Genomic DNA, 5,517 nt, shown 5'->3' with positions numbered 1-5,517 from the left:
TGCACCAGGATTTTTTCTCAGAGAGAAGAATCCTTGCTAAAAAAAGAGAGAGAACATAACACACATGGAGACATATGCATCACCCTCACCAAATTAGTGCGTCAAAAAATAAAATTATTAGTATGGGGCCAGTGTGATTTTTCATAGTGATAAATGATTGCTCTTAATTGGTGCCTCTCAGTCTAGAAATGGCAGATGGTAAAAAAACACACTATGAAAGAACCCAATATTTGTGGTAGATGAGCAGTTGTTTTATGTTTCTCGATCAGAAGGATTTACAATTTTCTAGTGCTTGAGATGGTAGCATCCACTAATAATGCATCATCTTACAATGTAATTGGACGACAACAAAATAATTCATAACTACCAATGTTTGACACACCTTGTAAGCACGGCAGTTGGGTTGCATTGCTCAACAAAAAATAAATGATCACCTATCACCATTCTATTTTCAACTTATACAACAGATCTACATCATTGGAAAAAAATAAAGGCGCAATGCTTTTACATATCTGGAAAACAGATGGTTGATAATTGATACTTGCATTCGTTTTTCGTATGCCAACACCATGAACCCAAGCTAGAACACATGAAGGTGAGTTGGGAGCCACAATGTTGCCTTACCCGCCTTGGCCTGCCGCTCTCCCCTTTGTGCCCTTACCACCGAGCCGCTACTGATCCTAGTTAATACAATGTATAAAAATCAAATGGAGGTTAGAGCTTATATCTTGAAATTAATAGGATTTGTAAAACAATAACCATAGTTGGATAATTCATAACATCGGAAAAAGTGTCCAAACCACATATATTCAGAAGCAAGTGACTGTTCCAAGCAAGGTCTTGAGTGCAAATTTGAAGCAAGATTAAGGGTAGTAGTATCTCTGTGGACCGGCTATTACTTACTTGCTGGGGAAATTCTTCGTCCTCTGATTCCAAGTTGATCAAAACATTTGCTGCTCAATGTAGAGGCGCTGAATCTCTCTCAGCCTGTACGGACAAGATTTATATACCATAACGGATATGCACATCGTGTCAAAGTTCCCAGACACAAGCTAAATGACAGACATATCCTGCATCAATCAGCGCCAGCATGGCCCAACACGTGTTCACTACATGAGCTTTGTTTCCTTTGAGATTGCGCGCGTCAAGAGACACTACAACACATATGGTCTTTTGTGACAAATATCTCGTGACAATGAAGATTTTCGTCATCAGTCATTTTGTTTTATGACATATTTTTTATGCAAAAACAACCTTATGACAAATTTAGGCTACCGTCACTAATAACATTGAGAAAACGTCATAACGTTGGCCAATCATCATATCATGATGAACATCTTGTTGTCACATAATATACAAGTGATATCACAAATAAGTAATAGTTTAAAATTCCATTCTGATTATTAATAAAAATATCATACATGTACAAAAATGATCAATATATTTAAATATCAACCGCACCATAAGGAAAAATTATGTCCACAAGACAAAGTTTAAAAATGTGTTGATAAAAAAGGTAAAAAATATTCCTCAAAAGGTTCGAACTCAAAATCATTTATCATAAAAATGTTCACTGTCACCATTATAATAGCCAAGTGTTTCTAAACATGTGGAACTTAAAATAATATTAGCGTTTATTATGTCTAGCAATTCCCTTCTAGAAACGATCCATTCCCATCATATACTATGGTCCACAAGACCATAACCCTAACCTAGCCGATTCAATCCCAGCAACAGCCGCCCTATCCTCCTCGTCAGCCGTCACCGCCGCCCCACAGCCTCGCCTCTACCATCGCCCCCGCCGGTGCTAGCTGCATCCGGCCAGGAGGTCAGTGCCCGGCACTAGCCGCATCTAGCCTGGTGATTAGTGCTCCACCTCGCTCCAGCCTCCAGCCCACGCCTATAGGGGCCCCTGCCTAGCAGCCAGCCACTGTCGGCTAGGTGGTCAATGCCCCCGCCCGCCGCCCATGCCACGCCGCCAGCCGGCCAGCTGGCTAGCCGGCCCGCCACTGCTCCACTGTGCTCCAGTAGATGGTGCGATGCCCCCTTCCCTCGCCCTCGCTCTTCGTGGCTCTGAACTGATCCACCTTCTGCGTTAGGGTATGGGTGACGGGTGGCACTCGATTTGCTGAGTTCAGCTCTCATTTTCTTGTTGTCGACATATGCAGCTCGATTGTTTGCCGGCGATGGTGCAGACCAACCTCTCCATCGACAAGATTAATGCCATGCTTAAGGCATTCGACCATACGAGAGGGTATGTTCAATTATAGTTGTTTCAGTTATTTATCGTATACATAACTTAACTTGTGGATTGGGAAACTTCATATTTGTTATTGTAATTTATTTCTTGTTTCTGAGAAACTAAATACTCAACTTTCTGTGTCCAAAATTGGAAGGGACCCTGGCATTATTTACTATGAAGATAGAAATATGAGATCATATCTAAAATTACCCAATACTAGTCATTGTTTTAACTGTGTCTCTTATTTAATTTCAGCGTTATCCTTATACCGGTACTCCACATGAAGTTGAGCATCGTCCTGCTATGTAAACCTTGGTTAAAAATCATTCAAAATTTTTATAAACTAAAATATTATTAACAGGGCGGGCTTAGTAGGGGCTTCTAAACATCAGACATTAATAATATGTAAAATCACATATGATTGAACAAGCGATCTGAGGTGCTGATCACAATAATAGGGCTTAGATTGGAAGTGGTTTCTCTTGCCTAACTTGTTTACTACAATTATTATCGTATCATCTACTTTTCTCTTGCTAGCTTGCTATATATAAGCCTGCAACACTTTCTTGTGACACTAGCAGAGTAGCAGATCATTAAATTAGATATCTAAAATGCATTGAAAATTTAAATTATATACTTTCATGTATGGATGGTGTTTGGAGTGCAAACATGCATGTTTATGTTCCAAGAATCATTTTACCTGACATAGCATGTTGAAATTCCTATACTTTCATGTTGCAGTAATCTATTAAGGCATTGATTTCCTTCAGTTGTATGTTTCCATTCTCTACTACTAGTTTTAGAGAAGTTCACTAATATGTTTAAAGTTCTAATGGTTACCTAGACTAAGCCAAGCAAGTATACATATTGTAGTTCTACTGCCTTAAATAGTAATTTCTTGTCTTTGATGACATATTTTCTTTCTTATTTCCATCTACAAAATATTTATGATTCATTCTTATTTTCTTTTGCAGGTTCATGTAGCATGATTACCACCTTGGCTAGAGGCACAACATGCTCATTATGTGGTCAGAGTAGAACCACAAATATTTATCACTTCAATTTCCATTCTCATGGTCTCCGATTGCTAACCACAAATATTTAATGGTGCAATTTCTATGCTTGTGTTCTCTTATTGCTATATTTTTCATCATTTGTAGGAGGTTGTCTTAGGTCACTGGAATCAAAATGGGAAACCTCCTATGCAGAATGTTTTGTAATATGTTTTTCATAAGGTGCCTCTTCATACTACTTGCTTTTCTTTCCAAAAATGCATTACACAAATAAACCATTTATATGTCTATGTATCTAATATTTCAGGCATAGGAAAAATTAGCATAGGCAAAGAAATGGGTCAAACCTCATGTTGAGACTGCTAAGATGGTAATGCCCATTTGTTCATGTAGTTCAATTTATTATGTTTTATCTTGAGATGACAGTTGGCTAACATTATTACTTTCTTTGATTGAAGAAATGGATTCCTGTTAAGGAGAAATTGGTTCTCCTCAAGAAAATGTAGAACATAATGTACAAAAGGTATCAACAAGGTGTTAATGAATTCAACCTCATATTGAGATTGCTAAGATGGTAATGCACATTTGTTCATGTACTTCAATATCTTTTGTTTTATTTTGAGATGATAGTTGGCTGACATTGTTACTTATGATTGAAGAAATGGATTTCCGTTAAGGAGAAATTGGTTGTCCTCAAGGAAAATGCAGAACCTTATGTACAAATTGGTTGTCTTCAAAATGTTGGTCATGTAGCTGCAAGCCTACAACAAAGAGAATCAACAATGGTGGTGATGCTACACATGTAGAAGTAGCAATGTTGGTCTTGTAAATCCAAGATTTGGTTGTTGATGAATGATATCTATGATAATATATTGCTAAGTATATGTGATGATCATTAATTGTCGTTTAATTATAATGAGTTGTGCCTTTTGTGCCACATTGACATTGGTGATAGTTAAAAATTAAAATGGTCTTGATTGACCAAATGTTGTGATGAACAAAAATGTTTTGAAACAAACTAAATCGTCATGGTATGGATGCCACGTGAAGGCCTTGTCTTGCCATGTCATGTGAGTGTTTAATTTTGTGATGTTTTTTTATCCTACATCGAGGCATGTGGTGGCGTTTTTTTGGAGATTGTTAATGACGAAAGAAGTGTGTCACAAACTATGACGTCGAATAATGTGTCACAAATTTTATGATGAAAAACTACGAAACGTCATAGAACATGTAATGCCACGCATGATAGGTGACAAAGTAATTTTTGTCATGGAGATGTCATAAACTTCAAAATGTGACGTAAATTCAAGGCATTACGACATAAATGAAATGTCACAGAAGGTGACACGTGTTGTAGTGAGATGGTTAATGCACAGTTCTTTTCAATTCCAAGTCTATATGCATATAGGAATCAACACCGCACCACTGTCTTGCTCAATGGAAAGTTTGCATTTTATCTGCTACTTACTTGTACCAAAATCTTCAGACAAAATAATGCACTCTAAATAGACAAGTTTTATTTTCAGTATCGCACATAGATGATGAAAATCGGAATAAACGTGGCGTGGCAAACAACATTGCCAGTATATCCATAGAACTATTAAGTGTTGTTATTTTGAAGAAACTGGCCGAAGTGAATTTACCTGGTCTTGAGATGATAAATAGCTTTCTCCCCAACCACCGGAAGGAAGCTATTTTTATAACAGAAAGTCGCATGCCTTTCTGATTGCAGGATTGTTCTCAAATGTTCTACCGGCAGCAATTAGTCCCTTCACACCATATAGTGCAAGGGGGGAGGGGGAGGGTGTTATAAATTAAGCTGTCTAAATAATATATCCAAATGATTACAAGTAATAATAATACAGAATGGACTACAGGAGAGCAGTTAAAATCAAAATGCAGTGCTACCTCAGATGTGGACGGGAGAACTTGTGAGTGAACATTAGAATCTGGCATCCTGTAGACTTGCACAACATTATCTGCTTCTGGATTTTCTGAAGGGTATCCCTGATGAGAGTAAGGGACTTTAAGAGCCTGTTTGGTAACAATGTTTCTTAAAACCATAGTTTTATAATACTACACTTTGCAACTGTCATGACAATACTGCAGTTTTGTCCAGCTCCAAGAATACTGTAGTTTTATAATGGTGTTTGGATACAACATTGTAACCATGGTATTTAGGCAAAAGCTAGCCATGCCATGAAAACTGAGTTGGAATGGAGTTCTAATTCTAAATACTCCAAAAATATCATGGTGTCTAGA

General features: G+C 37.6%; 1 long non-coding RNA gene across 6 annotated transcripts; it reads left to right on the top strand.

Moving 5' to 3' along the window:
- The first annotated feature begins 1,672 nt into the window (after positions 1–1,672).
- LOC103626775 (uncharacterized) lies at positions 1,673–4,165 on the top strand. 6 transcript variants are annotated; one of them, XR_553139.4, is made up of 7 exons: positions 1,673–2,034; positions 2,169–2,254; positions 3,217–3,270; positions 3,403–3,477; positions 3,563–3,625; positions 3,714–3,829; positions 3,915–4,165. It is a non-coding gene; the product is annotated as an uncharacterized lncRNA (long non-coding RNA). The 6 variants fall into 6 exon arrangements; XR_553138.3 differs by having other exon boundaries at positions 1,703–2,034; positions 3,217–3,318; XR_004849544.1 differs by having other exon boundaries at positions 1,703–2,100.
- Positions 4,166–5,517: the final 1,352 nt, after the last annotated feature.

This window comes from Zea mays, chromosome 5 (genome assembly GCF_902167145.1).
Source record: "Zea mays cultivar B73 chromosome 5, Zm-B73-REFERENCE-NAM-5.0, whole genome shotgun sequence".
Classification (NCBI taxonomy): domain Eukaryota; kingdom Viridiplantae; phylum Streptophyta; class Magnoliopsida; order Poales; family Poaceae; genus Zea; species Zea mays.
This window is presented reverse-complemented; position numbering and strand designations above follow the sequence as displayed.